This window comes from Oryx dammah, unplaced genomic scaffold, assembly GCF_014754425.2.
Source record: "Oryx dammah isolate SB20612 unplaced genomic scaffold, SCBI_Odam_1.1 HiC_scaffold_8, whole genome shotgun sequence".
Lineage (NCBI taxonomy): Eukaryota > Metazoa > Chordata > Mammalia > Artiodactyla > Bovidae > Oryx > Oryx dammah.
This window is the reverse complement of record NW_024070192.1, coordinates 19,700,328-19,716,612: the sequence shown is the minus strand read 5'-3', so window position 1 is coordinate 19,716,612 and position 16,285 is coordinate 19,700,328. Positions and strand designations below refer to the sequence as shown.

The window sequence follows — 16,285 nt, the reverse complement described above, 5'->3', positions numbered from 1 at the left end:
ATTGCAGGGAAGTAGTCAATACACAGTGGCCTAAGTCCTCAGGATCAAAAGGACAAAGCAGGTTGTCCGTAGACTGGTAGATTGTCAGGGCCCCTCTTAGGCCCTCATACCCTTCAAAGGTGAGCGTTGCAGTAACTTTTACATGCATGTGGACTCTGTGCCAGGTGCTCTGCATTGTTTTGTTTAATCCTCAGGACAGCCCTATGAAGTAGTAAATGTTATTAATCTGGTTTTGTAAATGAGGAAATAGGCTGAGTGATTAATTTACCGGACTTCCCTGGTGGCTCAGACGGTAAAGCGTCTGTCTACAATGCGGGAGACCAGGGTTCGATCCCTGGGTCAGAAAGATCCCCTGGAGAAGGAAATGGCAATCCACTCCAGTACTATTGTCTGGATCCCTGGGTCAGAAAGATCCCCTGGAGAAGGAAATGGCAATCCACTCCAGTACTATTGTCTGGAAAATCCCATGGACAGAGGAGCTTGGTAGGCTACAGTCCATGGGGTCGCAAAGAGTTGGACACGACTGAGCGACTTCAAACCAAGTCACCCAGCTGGTGAAGAGTAGAGTTAGAGTCAAACCCTGGTTTGACTGCCTGGCATAGGTGTTCCTAACCATTGCACATCCTGCTTTTGTGATACCTTCCTAGGCTGGTATAGAAGAGTCCCATTTCTGGGGTCTTGGAGCCATGGGATGGGTCCACGGTTGTCACAGGATGTGGGGACCTTGAACGCCTGTGCATATTGGGCAGGTGGAGTCCAGGGAGGGAGGGGGTGTCGGCCTCAGCAGGCAGCAGGTACACCCACCAAGCATCCCTATCACCCCGGTCAGGGCAGTCTTCTTGCCTCACCACCAGGATGTCTGGGGCCAAACCGAGAGAACCAGGCCCTATGGATGGGAAGGATGGTACTGGCAGGGCTCAGCAAGCAGATGAAGCACCAGCCCAAGAAAGTCCCTCCAACTCTCCATGAAAGCTGAAGAATCCCCTTCACTTTGGGTGAACTAGGACTTTTTTCCCTCTTGCTCCCTGTTAGCCTGGAGACACACTTTTCCTTCCATGAACCAATGTATCTTTCATAAAGCTCTGGATGTAAACAAAGTGAGCAGCACACAGGGCAGACCTTCATGAACAAAGGGGACACTTGGAGGACTGATGGGCTGAGAATGCACAGTCACAAGCCAGGCCCTGGGCTGCCTGAGGGTGGCAGGGAGGCTGGACACATCAAAGCCTGTCACCACCACTGTCAAAGCATGAGCCTGTCACTTTTGGTTGCCAGGGTCTGTAGGTGGTGGACTCAGGAGAGCCAGCCTTGTTGTCAGCCAGCTGCCTGTTCATCCAGGAGGGAAGAAGATGACTTCAGGAAAAACCAATGGGCACTGGGTCCCTTCTCAGCTCTACCTCTGACCCCTGCACCCTGGATACCTTGTGTTGCTCCGGCCCTTGCCACTGATGACCTGCCTTTCATCTCCTGAGGCATCTGCACGACTGGCTGGTGCTGAGTAGAGGATCATGAGCTAGCTGGCAGATGTGGTGAGGCTGCTGTATGTGAAGAGCCAGCTGGCCCCCCTCCAGGCCACAACCATCCCCAAACCCTCCTTTGAGAGCCTAAAGAGTATGGAGCCCAGGAGGGAGGGAATACCTAGGGAATCTGGAGTCGAAGTTGTATGTGGATATTACTAGCTACCGACCCAGAGGGGTGAATACCCTCCTCAGGACGGGGAACTGGACTTAACAAAGATGCCTCCTTTTTCTGACTGCTGAGTGTCTCAGCACAGACTAACACCTCAATGCCAGCCTCAGAGCTGGGCCCCTCCCCCAAGGCTATTTCCAGATCACCCATCACCCCACACCAGCCCAACCCCTCCCTGTTCTTGGCCAGCAGCAAACCCCAAAGTGTGTCAACCAGAGGGCAGTGAGGAGGCCAGGTGGAAAGGGAGGGAGGCCTCTGGGATCAGGGCAGCAGGTGGTGCTGGTGAGAAAAATCCCTGCGGTCTGAGAGCCTGCCAGCCACAGAAATGACTGTCCCTGATGAGCGACTAGACTGTTTCGGAGGAGCTGGAGCAAGCAGAATGCTCAAGCCTGGAACAGGAACCGCTTCTGTACTAAGCAAATCAGAGAAAATGAACAATTTATTTTATTAAGCATTTATTTTTTGGCTGTGCTGGGTCTTCGTTGCTGTGTGCGGGCTTTCTCTTGCTGCGGTGAGCAGAGACTACTCTAGTTTCAGCAAGTGGGCTTCTTGTGGTGGCTTCTCCTGTGCTTTTCCTAGAGCACGGGCTCCAGGGCTTCAGTCGTCGCAACCCAGGGGTTTAGTTGCTCTGCAGCATGTGGGATTTTCCCAGACCAGGGATTGAACCTGTGTACCCTGTATTGGCAGGCAGATTCTTAACAACTGAACCGTCATGGAACTTCAAAGATGAGCCATTTAAAGGTAATTTTTCTAGAACACTTCACTGTGATGTGACCACGGGGACCTTTAAATGTGCCTGAGATAGAGATCTAGCAGTAGGAAGCACTTTAAAAACAGACTGAGGGACTTCCCTCGTGGTCCAGTGATGAAGAATTGTCTTCCAGTGCAGGGGATGCAGCAGGTTCAATCCCTGGACAGGGAATTAAGCTCCCACATGCCTTGGGGCAAATGAGCCCACATGTGCTGCAACTAGAGAGTAATCCACAGGCCACAACTAAGAGCCCATGTGCTGCAATAAAGACCCAGCACAGCCAAAAAAATAAATACATTCCTTAAAAAAATAAAAATAGAGTGAAACTTTGAGATTGTAACTTCCAAAAGCGTGTTGAGATGAAACCCCAGGAGGTGATGAACTCAAGGATGGGCAGAGCTGCTGCACAGAGTTGGTGAGTCAGTCTAGCAAGCCTTATTTGTGGTCTCCACCAGACACAGGTATTCTAGAAATCCCTGGAAATGGGCACTCTGCTGTAGAGAGTCAGTTAAAATCCAACACAGAGGGCTTCCCCAGTGGCTCAGAGATAAAGAACCTGCCTGTAATGCAGGAGATTCGGGTTCAATCCCTGGGTTAGGAAGATCCCCTGGAGAAGGAAATGACAACCTACTCCAGTATTCTTTCTTTCCCATGGACAGAGGAGCCTGGTGGGCTACAGTCCATGGGGTTGCAAAAGAGTCAGACAGGATTGAGCAACTAAAATCCAACATACAATCCTCCCTCCTGTAATGCCCACACCCCACCACCACCACCACCACTTGCTCACTCTCCAATCCCTCTTGAGGATCTGAAGCAGGTAAAGGGCTGCCCTAGAAAAGTCACAAGAGCATTTAAATTGACATGCTGATTTATTAATCCATCATGTGTAAGTTTAAATGACATATGGCCTGACCACTACAGTGAAATGATAAAATTTTCTTGCAAAGCTGCAGGCTCTGTCAATCAAGGTCTAATACCTTTGTGAGACCATACTGGAAACACCATCTACATATCTGTGGCATTGCTGTAGTGGTGACCTTGGTCGTGGAATCCAGAAGTAGGTAGTTCTCACTAACCCTCAATCCTCAAATCCAGTGGCACTGAATTATTAGTAGGGTGACAAATTCATCCTGGTTTTAGCACTGAAAGTCTTGAGTCCCAGGAACCCCCTTCAGATTCAGTTTTAAAACTAAAATCTCCATATTTCCTCATTCCTGGGAAAACCAGGACAGCTGGTCACCCTAAATTTGAGAACACCATAGAGAATGATTGGAAAATCTCAAGGCAGTATATGTGAGTGATCAGGGCCGAGTTCAGACCTAGTAGACATTTGTTCATAATTGAGCAAGCATTTATTAAAAATAGAGACTGGGCTTCTCTGGTGGCCCAGTGGTTAAGAATCTGCCTTGCAATGCAGGGCATAACAGTTCGATCCCTGGTCCATGAAGATCCCACATAAAATGGGGTACCTAAGCCTGCATGCCATGACTACTGAGCTCTGCAACAAGAGAGGCTACCGCAGTGAGAAGCCTGTACACTGCAACTACAGAGTAGCCCCTGTTCACTGCAACTAGAGAAAGGCCTCCTGCAGCAATGAAGACCCAGTGCAGCAAAAAATAAATAAATATATATATTTTTTAAAAAATACAGACCAAGCTGCCCATTAAACTTCACAATGGACCCTACCTGAGGGGGTTTCCAATTTTATCAGGAGTGAAAGAAAGTGAAAGTGAAGTCGATCAGTCCTGTCTGACTCTTTGCGACCCCATGGACTGTAGCCTACCAGGCTTCTCCGTCCATGGGATTTTCCAGGCAAGAGTACCAGAGTGAGTTGCCATTTCCTTCTCTGGGGATCTTCCCGACCTAGGGATTGAACCCGGGTCTCCCACATTGCAGGCAGACACTTTACCCTCTGAGCCACCAGGGAAGCTCTTATCAGGAGTGGGTAATATATAATTAGATTTTATTACATATTCATAAAATATCAATAATATAATTTTTGTATGTCATCATGTATTTTAATTAACTAACTGTCTCAAATATAAGTTGTTCAATTTTAAGTGCTGAATGTAAAATGTAATACAAACTAAAATTGTAATCAGTATTGAGCATTTAATATACACTAAGCACTATTCTTATGGGGGCTTCCCTGGTGGCTCAGAGGTTAAAGCGTCTGCCTGCAATGAAGGAGACCTGGGTTCGATCCCTGGGTCGGGAAGATCCCCTGGAGAAGGAAAGGGCAACCCACTCCAGTATTCTTGCCTGGAGAATCCCATGGATGGAGGAGCCTGGTGGGCTACAGTCCACGAGGTCGCAAAGAGTCAGACACGACTGAGTGACTTCACTAAGCACTATCCTGGGCTTCCCTGGTGGCTAAGCTGGTAAAGAATCTGCCTACAATGCAGGAGACCCCAGTTTGATTCCTCGGTCAGGAAGTTCCCCTGGAGAAGGGATAGGCTGCCCACTCCAGTATTCTTAGGCTTCTCTGGTGGCTCAGATGGTAAAGAATCTGCCTGCAATGTGGGAGACCTGGGTTCAATCGCTGGGTTGGGAAGATCCCCTGGAGGAGGGCATGACAACCCACTCCAGTATTCTTGCCTGAAGAATCCCATGGACAGAAGAGCCTGGCAGGCTACAGTCCATGGGGTCGCAAAGAGTTGGACACAACTGAGTGACTGAGCACACACACACACAAGCACTATTTTAAGCACTTTACATTTATGAGCTCATTTAATTTTGACAGCCATATAGATAGATATTAGCCCAATTTTACAAACAAGGAAACTGAAGCTCAGAAGAAAGTGAAGCTCAGGGTCATATGGCTAGTAAGTGGTTTTTCTGTACCTGGAAAGGAAAGACAGATGTGATAAATGTCAAACATATGATGGGCTGTCAGCGGCAAGAGGGAGGGTCTCATTCTGTGACACTCCAGGGAGAAGAGTAAGGAACAGTGGAGGGAACCACAGAGGGGCAGGACCCAGCTTCACAGCAGGGGGACTTCTCCATGATCAACACTACCCTCGAGTGGAGTAAGTGGCCTCGTGGACCGTGAGTTCCTCTGCAGTGAACTTGGTCAAGTAGATTCTGCATGATGACTTGCTTGGAATGGATGGATGCCAGGAGATGGATGAGGTGACCTTAAATCTACCTTCTAGCCTTAAGGACTGTTAGGAATTTCTTGAAAATAATTTTCTTTTATAATAAAGTTTATTCATTTTTATTTTTAAAAAATATTTATTTGCTCTGGGTCTTCATTGTGGCCTGTGGGATCTTCAGTTGTGGCATGTGGAACCTAGTTCCCTAACCAACAATCCAACCCAGGCCCCCTGCACTGGGAGCGCAGAGTCTTAGCCCCTGGACTCCAGGTTATTTATTTTTTAAAAAACAAATCTATTAGAGGTATACCATGCACCCGAATCCTTTCCAGGAACTGGGGATACCTAGATGAATAAACTAAGGTGCTTAAAATCTCAAAAAATTCACAGCCCGAGACATCTACACAGAAAGTGACAGTCTAGATGGTAAGCAAATGTCAGCAGGATCACAACAGTGTATGCTCAATAAATATCTGTTGAATATTTGCAAGGAGAGGCTGTGGGAGGTCAGTGTGGGAGTCCTACAGAGGAACAATTGTTGACAGGGTCTTGAACTCTGAGGAAAAGCTTCCCAAGTGGAGATGTAGGAGAGGGTAGGAGGGCTGGCACGTGCAAAGGCCCAGTCTGGGCAGGGGAGTGTGAGGTGTAGCTCACTCTCCTCTGAAGCTCAGCCATTCCTGCCCCATCAGTAGTTTCAAGGGGACACTTGCAACAGGCAAATGAGGCCACCAGGGCTCACCTAGGACTGCATATATGGCATGGCGTGCGTGCTCAGTTCAACTCTCTGCGACCCCACGGACTGTAGCCCACCAGGCTCCTCTGACCATGGAATTCTCCAGGCAAGAATATTGGAGTGGGCAGCCATTTCCTTCTCTAGGGGATCTTCCCAATCAAGGGATTGAACCCATGTCTCCTGCTTGGCAGGTGGATTCTTTACCACTGAACCGTTTGAGAAGCCCATTTAAGGCTAGGGGAGACCAGACAGAGAAAGGAGGCTGTGGCCCAACCCAGGTATGATAGTAGGCTTCACAGAGAGAAACCAGCCGGGGTCTTTTACGCAAAGGGAGCCGTTAAGGCACTGTCGTCCACAGGGAAAATCATGGTAAGCACCGGGAAGAACACCTGGGAGAGGAGGGAGGCCCCAGAACAGGACTGTGGGTTTGGAAGCTGCAAAGACTCAGAGGTGCATTTGGGGAAGCAATGAGAGACCAGGTCAGGGAGATACTCCAAGACCAGGCCAGTCACGTAGGGCCTTTTATGCCATGTAGAGTTCGGACTTTATTCTCAGAGCAAAGAGGAGCCCTTGAAGGCCAGCTGGGAAGCTCCAGCCACCAGCCTGCCCTTTCTAGACTCTTCCGCTTAAATAACCCTCACCCCCACCTGCTGCTTTCTTTTTCATCCCCATTATTATTTATTACAGGATGCTGCATATAGTTCCCTCTGCTATACAATAGGACAAAGTTTAACTATTTTGTATATAGTAGTTTGTTTCTGTCAATTCCAAACTCTTAATTTACTCCTCTCTCACCCCCTTTCCTCTTGGGTAACCATAAGTTTGTTTTCTAAGTCTATGGGTCTGCCTCTGTTTCGTACATAAGTTCATTTGTGTCACATTTTATTTTTTAAAAATTTTATTGATTTTGGGCTGTGCTGGGTCTTCACCGCTGCATGGGCTTTTCTCTAGTAGCGGTGTGCAGGCTTCTCACTGTGGTGGCTTCTCTTGTTTGGGAGCACAGGTTCTAGAGCACAGACTCAACAGCTGTGGTGCACAGGCTTGGTGCTCCGGGGCATGTGGGATCTTCCTGCATCAGGGATCGAACCTGTATCTCCTGCACTGGCACACGATTCTTTACCACGGAGCCACCAGGGAAACCCCCGTGTCATATTATAGATTCCACCTAAAGTGATATTATATGGTTTTTTTCTGACTTGCTTCACTTAGTATGACCATCTCGAGGTCCATCGATGTCGCTGCAAATGGCATAATTGTATTGATTTTTATGACCCAGCAGTATTCCATTGTATACACGTACCATATTTTCTTTATCCATTTGCCTGATGATGGTTATTTAGGTTGCTTCTGTGTCTTAGTAAATAGTGCTGCAATGAACATTGGGGCGTGTGTATCTTTTCTAATTAGAGTTTTCTCCAGATATATGTCCCGAAGTGGGACTGCTGGATCACATGGCAACTCTGTTTTTAGTTTTTCTAAGGAAACTCCATACTGTTTTCCATAGTGGCTGCACCAATTTACATTCCCACCAGCAGTGTAAGAGAGTCTCTTTTTCTCCACACCCTTTCCAACATTTATTTGCAGATTTTTTTTTTTTTTTGGCTGCATCAGGTTGCAGCCCATAAGATCTTCGGCACACAAGCTTGCAGCTCCCTGACCAGGATCAAACCCAGGCCCCCGGCATTCGGCATTCGGAGTGCATAGTCTTAGCCACTGGACCACCAGGGAAGTCCCTGTAGACTTTTACATTTTTTAATTATCATTTATTTATGGCTGTGCTGGGTTTTCATTGCTGTGCACAGGATTTGTCTAGTGCAGTGAGCGTGGGATACTCTTCGTTGTGGTTCATAAGCTTCTCACGGCAGTGGCTTCTCTTGTTGCTGAGCACAGGCTTTAGGTGTTTGGGCTTCGGTAGGCGCAGCCCTCGAACTCAATAGCATGCAGACTCAGTAGTTGCAGCGGGTGGGCCCAGGAGAGAGCACTGGGCTTCAGCAGTTGTGTCGTATGGACTTTGCTGCTTCACAGCAGGTGGGATCAAACCCGTGTCCCCTGCACTGGCAATCAGATTCTTAACCACTGGACCACCAGAGAAGTCTCCCCTGTAGACTTTTAAATGATGGCCATTCTGACCAGTGTGGGGTGGTACTTCATTGCAGTTTTTATTTGAATGTCTCTAGTAATTATCGATGTTGAGCACCTTTTCACTTTCCTAATGGCCCTATAAATGTCTTCTTTGGAGAAATTTAGGTCTTCTGCCCATTTTAAAAATGAGTTTGTTTGCTTTTTTGATATTGAGTTGTATGAGCTGTTTGTATATTTGGGAAATTAAGCTCTTGCCAGTCACATCATTTGTAAATACTTTGTCCCATCCCACAGGCTGTCTTTCTGTTTTGTTTATGCTTTCCTCTGCTGTACAAAGGTCTGATTCAGTCCCAGGTGTTTATTTTTGCTTTCATTGCAATTGCCTTGTCCACCCCCTGCTTTCTATTCCCTCCTGTTCCCTAACTTTTTTTGCAACCAATATTAGGCAAATCTGATATCAAATCTCTTGACTATGTCCTGCCACCTCTTTCTGAAACTGGATTCTTAAATGCCGTTGCTGGTACACTGACGCCTGCTCTTTATCATTTTTTTTCTCAGGACCCAGAGCCTGCCCCACCCTAAGCTGCCCCAGACCAGTTCTCAGTAGCCAAGCCCAGCTTCCTTCCCTCCCCCCAAGCCCTCAGATCATTCCTGGCCAGGCCCAGGCGGGCCTCCTCCGGGAGCTCAAACACAATATTCCCCTTTCTGTCTGTAGCACACCAGATGCACAATTTCACAATACTTTGTGAGTGTTACAATTGTATTTTTTCATGTAATTTCCTTTTCTAAACTATCAAACACAACCCCATGTAGTCCATAAAATGCTTTGGCATTCTTGCAATAATTAAGTTCCCACAAATAAAGGTGTTTTGGAAATGTACCCTATTCCTTAGCAGTTAACTCTATAACAAGACAGATTTTTTTGGTTCATTTTTTTATAGTAATCAAGAGATGTGGGTATGAAATGTGGACATTTTCTGTTAAAAATGAAAATATAAAGACAGGATACAAAATCCTGCTACAAACTGATTTTTTTTTAAGTTTGAACTGATAAATTCACAGAAAAGTGCAAAGAAACACACAGTGAGGTCTTTGACACACCCTACCCAGCCACAGGGCTTCCCAGGTGGCGCTAGCGGTATAGCCCCTGCCTGCCAGTGCAGGAGATGTAGCAGACATGGGTTGGATCCCTGAGTTGGGAAGATTCCCCTGCCTGGAGAATCCCCATGGACAGAAGAGCCTGGCAGGCTACAGTCCATAAGGTCATATAGAGTTGGACACGACTGAAGCGACTTACTTAGCATGCTCGCATGCACCCAGCCTTGGGTTAACATCTTGCATAACTATAGTACAATATCATAACCAGGAAATTGACTGGTACAATCCACAGAGTGTATGCAGGCTTACAGAAAACTATATATACAGTTAGTGACTGTAAGTGTGTGTGGCCCTGTGCAATTTTACAACATGTATACCTTAACATAACCACCACCATAAACATGACACTTTACTGTAACAACAGCCCATGACTCTCTCATGCCACCCTTTTACATCCACACTCACCCTCCCCTCAGCCTGATTTAAATATGAAAAAATATTAAATGGAACACAGAAAAATTGCCGAGAAAAAAATACACCAAAATGATTGCCAACAGATGTCTGGATTGTGGGATAATGCTTGATTTATTTTTAGTCTTTTTCATTTTTCTTCAGTGAGAATCTATTACTTTTTAAAATTAATTAACTAATTAATTTAAAATTACTTAATTAACTAATTTGGCTGTGCCAACGGGATCTTCCGTCTTCACTGCGGCATGTAGGATCTTTTAGTTGCAATGTGCAGAATGTTCAGTTGCAGCATATGAGATCAAGTTCCCCGAACAGGTATCAAACCTGTGCCCTCTGCATTGGGAGCATGGAATCTTAACCACTGGACCACCAGGGAAGTCCCAAGAATCCATTACTTTATGAGAAAAATATCTTGATGAAATTTCTAGTATACACTGTAACATTTATAATCACATGATCCCACAATTTTCAAACTGAAAGAAGACCTGGTAGATTTTAATTTATATTAAAGTTTACCAACAGATCAAAATAAGCCCTTCCTTTCCATGCATAAAAATTTTTCCATCTCCCACAGAGCAATTTACAAAGCAAAACATGCTAAGTGTTGTTCATAATTTTATCCTAGCCTGCCTTTATAAGGTTAAACTTGAACACAGTAAAAAGACATTGTTTCTATTATTTACAGATTGCATAAAAACTCATTGCAAAACGTAGAGGCATAAAATCTTGATTTATCCTTTCTCTTGATTCTGTGAATTGACTGGAAAGTTCTTTTACTGGTCTCCCCTGGCTCACTTGGGCTATTACAGATGGCTGGAACAGCTGGAAATTCATTCCAAGTTGGCCTCATTCACAAGTCTGGCAGTTGGTGCTGAGCAGGGAGTCTCAGCTCTTCTCATGACCTCCCAGCCTCCAGTAGACTAGACGTTGATCTGGGACAGTGTTCCAAGAGGGTGTGCCCCAGTGCTCAGGTGCTTATCCTCCCAGGTTTGCGGGATGCAGAGCCCAAGGCTGATAGGGAGTTACACAGAGGCAAGAATACTGGGAGGCAGGATTCATTAGGGACCATCAAAAGCGATAATCTACCGCAGATTGAAGGCTTGCCCCTTTATAAGAATGTAAATATGGGCAAAATAAACTACTTCTTTGAGTCCAGTGGAAAGGCTAAGAAAGGCAATTATAAGCAATTTCTTTTTTAAAAAATTAACTTATTTATTTTTGGCTGTGCTGGGTCTTATTGCTGCACGTGTCCGTTCTCTAATTGCTACAAGCGGGGGCTACTCTCCTGTTGTGGAGCATGGATTCTAGGGTGAGCAGGCTTCAGTAGTTGCAGCACATGGGCTCAGTTTCCCTGAGGCATGTGGGATCTTCCCAGATCAGGGGTCGAACTGGTGTTCCCTGCATTGCAAGGTGGATTCTTAACCACTGGACCACCACGGAAGCCACAGCAATGTCTAATCTTCATATAACCATGATTCAATCAAGATAATAGAAAAGGTCAATTTCCCCATGGTTAACTCAAGAACTAGTGCCTCATTAAGGGAGCTGAAAAATATAGTTACACAATCAACTAGATGTTACATTCATATATCTATTTCCATATATAGTAATATACGTAAGAAATTCTCTTAATATTTACCAAACATAGTTCAGCTATTTTAAAATTTTTGGCCACACCAACACATGTGGGATCTTAGTTCCCAGACCAGGGGCTGGTCACCCGAGCCTCCTGCAGTGGAAGTGGAGTTTTAGCCCCTGGACCACCAAGGAAGTCCCTATAAATTTTGTGTGTGTGTGAGCATGAGCTCAGTCACGCAGTTGTGTCCAACTCTTTGCCAGGCTCCTCTGGAATTTTCCAGGCAAGAATACTGGAGCAGGAGTATTATGGCACTAGAGTGCCATTTTCTCCTCCAGGGGATCTTCCTGACCCAGGGATGAAACCTGGATCTCTTGCATCTCTTCATTTTCAAAAAGATTTATTTTTGGAATTCCCTGGTAGTCCAGTGGCTAAGATTCTTTGATCTCACTGCAGAGGACCCAGGTCTAATCCCTGGTCAGGGATCTAAAATTCCACAAGCTTTGCAGGGCAACCAAAAATGTTTTTTAAAATAAATAAATAAATTATATCTATTGTTTTAGAACAAGTATTTATGAAAAATCTAATTAAAAGTTTACATTAAATCTTAAAAGTTATACATTAAATCAACTTTTGCCTCAGAACTAATTTCTGCAAATATGGGAAATATAAAAGGGATCAGTTTAGTTTAGTCATTCAGTCATGTCCAACTCTTTGAGACTCCATGGACTGCAGCAAGCCAGGCTTCCCTGTCCATCACCAACTCCTGGAGCTTGCTTAAACTCATGTCCATTGAGTCAATGATGCCATCCAACCATCTCATCCTCTGTCGTCCCCTTCTCCTCCTGCCTTCAATCTTTGCCAGCATCAGGGTCTTTTCCAATGACTCCATTCTTCCCATCAGGTGGCCAAAGTATTGGAATTTCAGCTTCAGCATCAGTCCTTCCAATGAATATTCAGGACTGATTTCCTTTAGGATTGACTGGTTGGATCTCCTTGCAGCCCAAGGGACTCTCAAGAGTCTTCTCCAACACCATGGTTCAAAAGCATCGATTCTTTGGTGCTCAACTTTCTTTATAGCCCAACTCTCACAACCATACATGACTACTGGAAAAATCACAGCATAAAAGGGATATGCTTTTTAAATTTTTAATAAATATATTTCAGACGTCCCTGGTGGTCCAGTTTTTAAGAATCCACCTGCCAATGCAGGGCACACAGGTTCAATCCCTGGTCTAGGAAGATCCCACATGCAGTGGAGCAACTAGGCCTGTGTGCCACAAGTACTGAACCTGAGCTCTAGAGCCCAAGCTCCACAGCAAGAGAAGCCACCACAATTAGAAGCTAAGCACTGCAACAGAGAGTAGCCCTAGCTTGCCATAACTAGAGAAAAGCCTGCATGCAGCAACAAATAAATAAAGACCCAATGATGCCAAAATAAATAAAATACATAATGGATGTTTCTTTCACTATAAAGTAGAATCAACACGTTATACAGCTAATTTTTGATGTGTGTTCCCTCCAAAGTTTGATTGATCCGACGGCTCCCTGAAGCATATGACAGTTAGATAAGACTTAAGATCCACTGAGAATTTATTTGGAGGATCAAATGTTTCCATCGATCTTGAGACTACAATAGTTCCTCAGACATCTGCTGTGAAGCTTGCTCCCTCATCTGCCAGATGCTGTCTCCAGAAGCACTGGCCCCTGCCCTTTTCTGCACAACATCTCTCCTTGGCTCCCTTCACTCTCCAGCCATGCTCAGCTTCCTTCAGATTCTTCAACCAGTCATGCTCTGGCTTTCCAGCTCTCTTCACATGTCTCCTCCTCTGAGATCTCCTTGCTCCACTTCCTTCCTCTGGCTGACTCCTTATTCTTCTTGCATGTTCCTTAAGAGTCACTTTCAATGAAGATTTCTGACTTTTCCATATATGTTCTACCTGCACCCTGGGGGCTTCCCAGGTGGTGCTAGTGGGAAAGGAACCTTCCTGTCAATGCAGGAGACAAGAAATGAAATGCTGTTCAATCCCCGAGTTGAGAAGATTCCCTGGAGGAGGATGTGGCAACCCACCCCAGTACTGTTGCCTAGAGAATCCCATGGACAGAGGAGCCTGGCAGGCTACAGTCCCTAGGGTAACACAGAGTGAGACATGACTGAAGCGACTTAGCACGCTTCATGATGTGAGCATCCTGTACTTTCCCTGCCATAATGTCACCATATTGTTATTTTGTGTGTGTGTAAAATTTAAAAAATTGTTGTTGTTAAGCCATGTGGCATGTTAGTTCCCTGACCAGGGGTGGAACCTGTGCTCCCTGCATTGGGAGTGCAGAGTCTTAAACACTGGACCACCAGGGAAGTTCCTCACACTTTATTATTTTATGTTTTTAGTTTTACTTTTTCTCCCTGAGGGCAAGGAATGGCCTGTTTATTGCTGTGTCTAGTGACTGACAAATGGCCGGGGCACTCAGAAATGTCCCTCTGCTGTTGCTGCTAAGTGGCTTCAGTCGTGTCCGACTCTGTGCAACCCCACAGACGGCAGCCCACCAGGCTCCTCCATCCCTGGGATTGTCTACGCAAGAATACTGGAGTGGGTTGCCATTTCCTTCTCCAGAAATGTCCCTCAAGTGACTATAAATACAACAGAAAGAAAAAGAGGCACTTTCAGTAGCCATGTTCACATACTCAAGATTATGCTTTTTGGCCAAAGGAGATGCTGCCAAGTCCTGGCTTATAGTCTACTTACTCATTTTTAAAAAATCATTTTAATTATTTGTTTATTACCTTTGGTTGTGCTGGGTCTTCGCTGCCGGGCCAGACTTTCTCTAGCTGCACTGAGAAGGGGCTGCTCTCTAGTTGTGGTGCTCAGGCTTCTCACGGCGGTGGCTTCTCTTGTTGCAGAGGGGCTCCAGGTGGACGGGCTTCAGTAGTTCATGCGTTCAGGCTCAGCAGCTGTGGCTTGCTGACTCTAGAGCAAGGGCTCAGAAGTTGTGGCGCACAGGCTTTAGCTGCCCCATAGCATATGGAATCTTCCAGGATCAGGGGTCAAACCTGAGTCCCCTGAGTTGGCAGGTGGATTCCTAGCCACTGTACCACCAGGGAAGGACTTCCCACCTTACTTTACTTTTTAAATTAATTAAGGTATCATTTTTGTCTGTGCTGGGTCTTCCTTGCAGCCCATGGGCTTTCTATAGTTGTGGCGAGAAGCCTACTCTCTGGTTGCAGCATGTAGGCTTATTGCTGTGGCCTCTCTTGTCGTGGACCACAGGCTCTAGGTACACGTGCGCAATAGTTCTGGCTCAGGGGCTTTGTCGCTCCACTGCATGTGGGATCTTCCCTAACCAGGGGTCAAACCCACGTCCTCTGCATTGCAAGGCGGATTTTTAATCGCTACACCATCAGGGAAATCCCACCTTACTGTTACTTTAAATAAAAGTCTGACCTATTTGGATTTATGATTTCCTACACCAACACAAAGTTGAAAGTACAAAGGAGAGTGCTACTTGGGACTGTCAACTAAACACAGTCAGGACCAGCAGAATCAGTCCGATAAGAAGAGAAGGAGCAGAGACATTGCAAAAAGCCATAAGGAAAGGCCAATTGGCTTAGAGGAGAAAATAGGAGATTTGGGGCAACACAGCCAAACCCAAAGCCTAGCATTCATGCAGTGCCTGGAGTCAAGGAGAAAAGACTGAATTTCATTGAGCATATTCCATTTAGGAAAAAAGAGGGGCCTTCCCTGGACTCTGAGCTTCCACTGCAAGGGGCGCAGGTTCCATCCCTGGTTGGGTGCTGCATGAACCCCACGGTGCAGCCAAAAATTTTTTTCAAAAAATAAACCAACTATAGCTTAAGAACTTAAAAAAAAAGAGTACATTTTACCTATTTCCATGAAAACAAATTTTTTTAATGCTTTAAGTTTGGGGACCTAGAAAAATAAGCCTGGTTATCTGGAAAATCCACTTTTCCACATGGAAAATCCCCCTCCCCCAGCCCTGGTAAAACAGTGAGGGGCTACTGATTTTCCACCGAAGGAGGCAGTATCTTGCCTCAGGGATTATTGCTGTTGTTCAGTCACTAAGTCATGTCTGACTCCTTGTGACCCCCTGGACTACAGCACGCCAGGCTTCCCTGTCCTTCACTATCTCCCAGAGTTTGCTCAAACTCATGTCTCTTGAGCCTGTGATGCTCTCTAACCATCTCATCCTCTGCTGCCCTCTTCTCCTTTTGCCTTCAATCTTTCCCAGCATTAGGATTTTTTCCAAAGAGTCTGCTCTTCACATCAGGTGGCCAAGGAACTGGAGCTTCAGCTTCAGCATCAGTCCTTCCAAGGAATATTCAGGACTGATTTCCTTCAGGATTGACCGGTTTGATCTCCTTACAGTTCAAGGGACTCTCAAGAGTCTTCTCCAGCACCACGATTCAAAAGCAGCAATTTTTTTCAGCACTCAGCCTTCTTTACGGTCCAATTCTCACGTCTGTACATGACTACTGGAAAAACCACAGCTTTAACTATACGGACCTTTGTTGGCAAAGTGATATCTCTGCTTTTAAATACACTGTTTAGGTTTGCCTCTGGGATACCAGGCCCCTGATCACAGCTTTCCTGGCAATTGCTCCTCTCTGTTTCATTAATGACTCACTTCTCTGTCTCCCCAGCTGGCCCATGCATTTCTTGTAGGCTGGGATAGGGTCTTTTATCTCTTCAGCCCTGATATCTACCACAGTCCTAGCCTATTGTAACCGTTCAACAAACATTCATTAAACAAATAAAAGAACAGTGTCAAGGCCA

General features: G+C 45.8%; 1 long non-coding RNA gene across 1 annotated transcript in view; it reads right to left on the bottom strand.

Moving 5' to 3' along the window:
• LOC120867148 overlaps positions 1-16,285 on the bottom strand; it is a 43,937-nt gene that overhangs the window by 4,606 nt on the left and 23,046 nt on the right. The gene's annotated exons all lie outside the window — the stretch shown is intronic.